Here is a 9,219-nt window from a genome sequence, read left to right as displayed (position 1 = left end):
CAAGCTAGGGATTTTTTATTTTTAGGGTTTATTTTTGTAGGTCTTTTCCTTTTCTTGTGTTTCGTGCCTAAAGAAAAGTTCCTTTAGCACTTGTTGTAAAACTGGTTTACTACTACTACTACGTTGCTTCAGTCGTGTCCAACTCTGTACGACCCCATAGACAGCAGCTCACCAGGCTCCCCCGTCCCTGGGATTCTCCAGGCAAGAACACTGGAGTGGGTTGCCATTTCCTTCTCCAATGCATGAAAGTGAAAAGTGAGAGTGAAGTGGCTCAGTCGTGTCCAACTCTTCGCAACCCCATGGACTGCAGCCTACCAGGCTCCCCCATCCATGTAATTTTCCAGGCAAGGGTACTGGAGTGGGGTGCCATTGCCTTCTCCAAAAACTGGTTTAGTGGTGCTGAATTCTCTTAACTTTGTTGTCTGGAAAGCTTTTGATTTCTGCATCAAATCTGAACAAGAGTCTTGCTGTGTAGAGTTATTCTTGGTTGTAGGTTCTTCCCTTTCATCACTTGGAATATATCGTGCCATTCTTTTCTGGCTTGTAGAGTTTCTGTTGAGAAATTAGCTGATTTTTTAAAAATATTTTTAAATGGTTAAAAAAAATCAAAAGAATATTTCATGATATGAAAATTAAAAGAACTTCAAATGTGTCCACAGATAAAATTTACTGGAACAGAGCTACACTCATTCATTTACATAGTACTGGCTGCTTTTGTGCTAGAAAAGCAGAGTTGAATACTTGCACAGAGAGGCAACACCTAAAAATTTACTATCTGGCCCTTTTCTGAAAAAATTTGCTGACTTTGCCAGAGATGTGACTGGACAACTCATCTTGTGAATTTATGTACCGCTATTTTTCACTTGCGGGCGCAGGAGGGCCTAGAGAAGCTACTCCACATTCAAGGTCAGGAGGGGCAGCCATGAGGAGATACCCCTCGTCCAAGGTAAGGAGCAGCAGCTGTGCTTTGCTGGAGCAGCTGTGAAAAGATACCCAGATCCAAGGTAAGAGAAACCCAAGTAAGAGGGTAGGTGTTGCAAGAGGGCATCAAAGGGCAGACATACTGAAACCATACTCACAGAAAACTAGTCAATCTAATCACACTAGACCACAGCCTTGTCTAACTCAATGAAACTAAGCCATGCCCATGGGGCCACCTAAGACAGGCGGGTCATGGTGGAGAGATCTGACAGAATGTGGTCCACTGGAGAAGGGAATGGCAAACCACTTCAGTATTCTTGCCTTGAGAACCCCATGAACAGTATGAAAAGGCAAAATGATAGGATACTGAAAGAGGAACTCCCCAGGTCAGTAGGTACTCAATATGCTACTAGAGATCAGTGGAGAAATAACTCCAGAAAGAATGAAGGGATGGAGCCAAAGCAAAAACAATACCCAGTTGTGGATGTGACTGGTGATAGAAGCAAGGTCCGATGCTGTAAAGAGCAATATTGCATAGGAACCTGGAATGTCAGGTCCATGAATCAAGGCAAATTGGAAATGGTCAAACAGGAGATGGCAAGAGTGAACATTGATATTCTAGGAATCTGAGAACTAAAATGGACTGGAATGCGTGAATTTAACTCAGATGATCATTATATCTACTACTGCAGGCAGGAATCCCTTAGAAGAAATGGAGTGGCCATCATGGTCAACAAAAGAGGCCAAAATGCAGTACTTGGATGCAATCTCAAAAATGACAGAATGATCTCTGTTCGTTTCCAAGGCAAACCATTCAATATCACAGTAATCCAAGTCTATGCCCCAACCAGTAACACTGAAGAAGCTGAAGTTGAATGGTTCTATGAAGACCTACAAGACCTTTTAGAACTAACACCCAAAAAAGATGTCCTTTTCATTATAGGGGACTGGAATGCAAAAGTAGGAAGTCAAGAAACACCTGGGGTAACAGGCAAATTTGGCCTTGGAATACAGGATGAAGCAGGGCAAAGGCTAATAGTTTTGCCAAGAGAATGCACTGGTCATAGAAAAAAACCCTCTTCCAACAACACAAGAGAAGACTGTACACATGGACATCACCAGATGGTCAACGCTGATCAAATTGATTATATTCTTGGAAGCCAAAGATAGAGAAGCTCTATACAGTCAGTAAAAACAAGACCAGGAGCTGAATGTGGCTCAGATAATGAACTCCCTATTGCCAAATTCAGACTGAAATTGAAGAAAGTAGGGAAAACCACTAGACCATTCAGGTATGACCTAAATCAAATCCCTTATGATTATACAGTGGAAGTGAGAAATAGATTTAAGGGACTAGATCTGATAGAGTGCCTGATGAACTATGGAATGAGGTTCGTGACATTGTACAGGAGACAGGGATCAAGACCATCCCCATGGAAAAGAAATGCAAAAAAGCAAAATGGCTGTCTGGGGAGGTCTTACAAATAGCTGTGAAAAAAAGAGAAGCGAAAAGCAAAGGAGAAAAGGAAAAATAAAAGCATCTGAATGCAGAGTTCCAAAGAATAGCAAGAAGAGATAAGAAGGCCTTCTTCAGTGATCAATGCAAAGAAATAGAGGAAAACAACAGAATGGGAAAGACTAGAGACCTCTTCAAGAAAATTAGAGTTACCAAGGGAACATTTCATGCGAAGATGGGTTCGATAAAGGACAGAAATGCTGTGGACCTAACTGAAGCAGAAGACATTAAGAAGAGGTGGCAAGAATACACAGAAGAACTGTACAAAAAAGATATTCATGACCAAGATAATCACGACTGTGTGATCACTGACCTAGAGCCAGACATCCTGGAATGTGAAGTCAAGTGGGCCTTAGAAAGCATCACTACGAACAAAGCTAGTGGAGGTGATGCAATTCCAGTTGAGCTCTTTCAAATCCTGAAAGATGATGCTGTGAAAGTCCTGCACTCAAATGCCAGCAAATTTGGAAAACTCAGCAGTGGCCACAGGACTGGAAAAGATCAGTTTTCATTCCAATCCCAAAGAAAGGCAATGCCAAAGAATGCTCAAACTACCGCACAATTGCACCCATCTCACATGCTAGTAAAGTAATGATCAAAATTCTCCAAACCAGGCTTCAGCAATACATGAATGTGAACTTCCAGATGTTCAAGCTGGTTTTAGAAAAGGCAGAGGAACCAGAGATCAAATTGCCAACATCCGCTGGCTCATGGAAAAAGTAAAAGAGTTCCAGAAAAACATCTATTTCTGCTTTATTGACTATGACAAAGCCTTTGACTGTGTGGATCACAATAAACTGTGGAAAATTCTGAAGGAGATGGAATACCAGACCACCTGACCTGCCTCTTGAGAAACCTGTATGCAGGTCAGGAAGCAACAGTTAGGACCGGACATGGAACAACAGACTGGTTCCAAATAGGAAAAGGACTATGTCAAGGCTGTATATTGTCACCCTGCTTTTTTAACATATATGCAGAGTACATCATGAGAAACGCTGGGCTGGAAGAAGCACAAGCTGGAATCAAGATTGCCGGGAGAAATAGCAATAACCTCAGATATGCAGATGACACCACCCTTATGGCAGAAAGTGAAGAGGAACTAAAGAGCCTTTTGATGAAAGTGAAAGAAGAGAGTGAAAAAGTTGGCTTAAAACTCAACATTCAGAAAACGAAGATCATGGCATCCGGTCCCATCACTTCATGGCAAATAGATGGGGAAACAGTGGAAACAGTGACTGACTATTTTTTGGGGGGGCTCCAAAATCACTGCAAATGGTGATTGCAGCCATGAAATTAAAAGATGCTTACTCCTTAGAAGGAAAGTTATGACCAATCTAGATCAGATCAGATCAGATCAGTCGCTCAGTCATGTCTGACTCTTTGTGACCCCATGAATCGCAGCACACCAGGCCTCCCTGTCCATCACCAACTCCCAGAGTTCACTCAGACTCAAGTCCATCGAGTCAGTGATGCCATCCAGCCATCTCATCCTCTGTCGTCCCCTTCTCCTCTTGCCCTCAATCCCTCCCAGCATCAGAGTCTTTTCCAAGGAGTCAACTGTTCGCACGAGGTGGACAAAGTACTGGAGTTTCAGCTTTAGCATCATTCCTTCTAAAGAAATCCCAGGGCTGATCTCCTTCAGAATGGACTGGTTGGATCTCCTTGCAGTCCAAGGCACTCTCAAGAGTCTTCTCCAACACCACAGTTCCAAAGCATCAATTCTTCAGCACTCAGCCTTCTTCACAGACCAACTCTCACATCCATACATGACCACAGGAAAAACCATAGCCTTGACTAGATGAAACTTTGTTGGCAAAGTAATGTCTCTGCTTTTGAATATGCTATCTAGGTTGGTCATAACTTTCCTTCCAAGGAGTAAGCGTCTTTTAATTTCATGGCAGTAGTCACCATCTGCAGTGATTTTGGAGCCCAGAAAAATAAAGTCTGACACTGTTTCCACTGTTTCCCCATCTATTTCCCATGAAGTGGTGGGACCGGATGCCATGATCTTCATTTTCTGAATGTTGAGCTTTAAGCTAACTTTTTCACTCTCCACTTTCACTTTCATCAAGAGGCTTTTGAGTTCCTCTTCACTTTCTGCTATAAAGGTGGTGCCATCTGCATATCTGAGGTTATTGCTATTTCTCTCGGCAATCTTGATTCCAGCTTGTGTTTTTCGAGCCCAGCGTTTCTCATGATGTTCTCTGCATATAAGTTAAATAAGCAGAGTAACAATATACAGCCTTGACATAGTCCTTTTCCTATTTGGAACCAGTCTGTTGTTCCATGTCCAGTTCTAACTCTTGCTTCCTGACCTGCATACAAATTTCTCAAGAGGCACATCAGATGGTCTGGTATTCCCATCTCTTTCAGAATTTTCCACAGTTTATTGTGATCCACACAGTCAAAGGCTTTGTCATAGTCAATAAAGCAGAAATAGATGTTTTTCTGGAACTCTCTTGCTTTTTCGATGATCCAGCGGATGTTGGCAATTTGATCTCTGGTTCCTCTGCCTTTTCTAAAACCAGCTTGAACATCAGGAAGTTCACGGTTCACATATTGCTGAAGCCTGGCTTGGAGAATTTTGAGCATTACTTTACTAGCCTGTGAGATGAGTGCAATTGTGCGGTAGTTTGAGCATTCTTTGGCATTGCCTTTCTTTGGGATTGGAATGAAAACTGATCTTTTCCAGTCCTGTGGCCACTGCTGAGTTTTCCAAATTTGCTGGCATTTGAGTGCAGGACTTTCACAGCATCATCTTTCAGGATTTGAAAGAGCTCAACTGGAATTGCATCACCTCCACTAGCTTTGTTCGTAGTAATGCTTTCTAAGGCCCACTTGACTTCACATTCCAGGATGTCTGGCTCTAGGTCAGTGATGACACCATCGTGATTATCTGGGTTGTGAAGTTCTTTTTTGTACAGTTCTTCTGTGTATTCTTGCCGTCTCTTCTTAATATCTTCTGCTTCTGTTAGGTTCATACCATTTCTGTCCTTTATCGAGCCCATCTTTGCATGAAATGTTCCTTTGGTATCTCTGATTTCCTTGAAGAGATCTCTAGTCTTTCCCATTCTGTTGTTTTCCTCTATTTCTTTGCATTGATCACTGAAGAAGGCCTTCTTATCTCTTCTTGCTATTCTTTGGAACTCTGCATTCAGATGCTTATATTTTTCCTTTCCTCCTTTGCTTTTCACTTCCCTTCTTTTCACAGCTATTTGTAAGACCTCCCCAGACAGCCATTTTGCTTTTTTGCATTTCTTTTCCATGGGGATGGTCTTGATCCCTGTCTCCTGTACAATGTCACGAACCTCATTCCATAGTTCATCAGGCACTCTATCTATCAGATCTAGGCCCTTAAATCTATTTCTCACTTCCACTGTATAATCATAAGGGATTTGATTTAGGTCATACCTGAATGGTCTAGTGGTTTTCCCTACTTTCTTCAATTTCAGTCTGAATTTGGCAATAAGGAGTTCATGGTCTGAGCCACATTCAGCTCCTGGTCTTGTTTTTGCTGACTGTATGGAGCGTCTCCATCTTTGGCTGCAAAGAATATAATCAATGTGATTTCAGTGTTGACCATCTGGTGATGTCCATGTATAGAGTCTTCTCTTGTGTTGTTGGAAGAGGGTGTTTGTTATGACCAGTGCATTTTCTTGCCAAAACTCTATCAGCCTTTGCCCTGCTTCATTCCGTATTCCAAGGCCAAATTTGCCTGTTACCCCAGGTGTTTCTTGACCTCCTACTTTTGCATTCCAGTCCCCTATAATGAAAAGGACATCTTTTTTGGGTGTTAGTTCTAAAAGGTCTTGTAGGGCTTCATAGAGTCGTTGAACTTCGGCTTCTTCAGCCTTACTGACCAAACTAGACAGCATATTAAAAAGCAGAGACATTACTTTGCCAACAAAGATCTGTCTAGTCAAGGCTATGGTTTTTCCAGTGGTCATGTATGGATGTGAGAGTTGGACTATAAAGAAAGCTGAGTGCCGAAGAGTTGATGCTTTTGAACTGTGGTGTTGGAGAAGACTCTTGAGAGTGCCTTGGACTGCAAGGAGATCCACCAGCAGATCAGTCCTGATTGATTGTTCATTGGAAGGTGAACCTTCAATACTTTGGCCACCTGATGCAAAGAGCTGACTGATTTGCAAAGGCCCTGATGCTGGGAAGGATTGAGGGCAGAAGGAGAAGAGGACAACAGAGGATGAGATGGTTGGATGGCATCACCGACTCAATGCACACGGGTTTGGGTAGACTCCAGCAGTTCGTGATGGATAGGGAGGCCTGGTGTGCTGCAGTTCATGGGGTCGCAATGAGTCGGACACGACTGAGCGACTGAACTGAACTGAAGTGGACATTAGTTATGGGACTAAATTAATCTTCTTGATGTATTTGGACATTAGTTATTGGACTAAATTAATTTCTTGATGTATTTGGGCAATTCCTACCATGCGAGTCTTGCTGGAGATAGCCAGACTGTTCATACAGGTCATATGCTCCATTCTGTCACCTCCCTGGCATCCAGGGTTTGGACATGGGACTTGGGACCACTAGCGACCCCATCTCAGACACTGTAGTTGGAGTAAGTCACACAAAATAGCACAGATAAAAAAGATCACATTCTGGCAGTAGCAGAGAGTTACAGCTAACTTTGAAGAGCAGCAGGGCAGCAGGATGGGGGTGCCTGCAGCAGAGACTCCCTTCTGGCTGTACCATCAGTGGTTTCCTTGCAGGCGGTTCCTTAGGGGGATGATCTTGTCTTTGCTTCTGGTTGACCAGCCTCCACGCCTACCTAGCTAGGACAGGGTCAGACACTAGACAAGACAGCTTGCCTCACTCACTGCCTGCAAGGGAGAGGGGTCAAAGGCAGAAGTCAATAGTACAAACTCTAGGAGGACAGACAGTGGTTGATCCACTTCTGAATCCTTAGCATTCAGGACAGTGCCTGAAACTTAAAAAGCGCTCACTAAATATCTGTGGATGAGAGCACCTGTGAGTAAGCGCATGAATTGGTGAGAGCACACACTAGGGGCCTCTGATTTCAGTCAACCCCAGCCACACCTGAAACTGACAATGAGAGTTTTATGTATCAGGGTCTCATTAGAAGAAGACAGAAAGAGCCCTACTCTAGGAGCCCTAGATAAGGCTTCCTGGGTTTCTCAGACCATCAAGTACTTGGTCAGTACTTGGGGATCGACATGTATTTGACTCTGGTCCGTGAGCCCCAGAGCCCACTCAGATGCTTGTCACTTCTTTCAGAAGCTGACAGCTGGTCAAGAAGCATGTTTGTGTGCACATGTATGCAGGTGGTGGAATATGGGACAGGGTGTACACTAGGTACTATTAGCTCTTGCCCTGGATCCCAGAAGTCCATGAAACTGGAAACTTAGTGTTGGTTCTAAGGACCTTTCCTGGTGGATTTGTGGTTTATTTATTTATTTGACTGTACCCTGAGGCATGTGGGAGCTAGTTCCCTAACCAGGAATCAAACCTGCACCCCTTGCAGCGGAAGTGCAGAGTCTTAATCACTGGTTATCACTGTGAAGTCCCTGGCTTTGTAATTTAGAAAGAAGTGAATACAATAATGACTAAAGATCAGCAATATTACTAATATTTATGTATGCTGGGTGACAGATTTTTAAAGATCTGGAAGAAAGAGAGGAGCCAGTGAGAATTTTCACAGCAAAAGATCAAGAATCAACTGAAATTTCCACAAATTCGGTGCACTGATGCCACAGTCAGTGGTTTCTCTGACAGCAGCAACTTTTAATCATCTCAAGATCATGGGGATGAAGCTCTGCTGTGACCATCCCACAGTGCAGAGCCTCAGCAGAAGCCAAGATTGTTTCAACAGGATTTCTGTAAAGGATGTTGTGTCAGAACCGGTTTTATTTTTGTCCCCCACCCCCATTAATCCTTTGAAGGCTTCCCTAGAGGCTCAATGGTAAAGATTCTGCCCATTGATGCAGGAGACAAGGATTCAATCCCTGGGTCAGGAAGATTTTCTGGAGGAGGAAGTGGCAACCCACTCCAATATGCTTGCCTGGAAAATCCCATGGACAGAGGAGCCTGGTGAGCTACAGTCCATGGGGTTGCAAAAGAGTTTGACACAACTTGGAGACTAAACAACAACAATCCTTTGAAACTTTGTTGAGAAGGCATGATCTTTCTCTGCCCATGGTGAAGACTTGGACAGACACAGGATTTCTGTCTGAGTATGCCATCCTATCACTTTTAACCATACAATCTCATGGCACTGAAGTATCTAGTCACATCTAAACTTGGGACTTCCCTGGTGGTCCATGGATTAAGATTTTGTCTTCCAATACACGGAGAAGGCAATGGCAATCCAGTCCAGTACTCTTGCCTGGAAAATCCCATGGACGGAGGAGCCTGGTAGTCTGCAGTCCATGGGATCGCACAGTCAGACACAACTGAAGCGACTTAGCAGCATCAGCAGCAGCTTCCAATACAGGGGGTGCAGGTTCGATCACTGGTCAGCGAGCTAAGATCCCACATGCTTTGTAACCAAAAAGCCAAAACATAAAACAGAAGCAATACTGCAACAAATTTAATAAAGACTTTAAACATGTCCACATCAAAAAAATAGTCTTTAAAAAAAAAAGGCAAATAATGTTATTAAAAAAAAATACAAACTTGGCATCAACTCTTTGCTAACTTGAGCTTGCTTCAGGCTTGAAACCTCGAGCAGTTCTGGCCCTCTTCCCATTTTTTCCTTATTTATAAATGGATCCAAGATTCTTCTTGAAGGAAAGCAGGGCCCA

Source organism: Bos indicus, chromosome 10 (genome assembly GCF_029378745.1).
Source record: "Bos indicus isolate NIAB-ARS_2022 breed Sahiwal x Tharparkar chromosome 10, NIAB-ARS_B.indTharparkar_mat_pri_1.0, whole genome shotgun sequence".
Taxonomy (NCBI): domain Eukaryota; kingdom Metazoa; phylum Chordata; class Mammalia; order Artiodactyla; family Bovidae; genus Bos; species Bos indicus.
Note: the sequence above shows the minus strand (reverse complement) of the source record.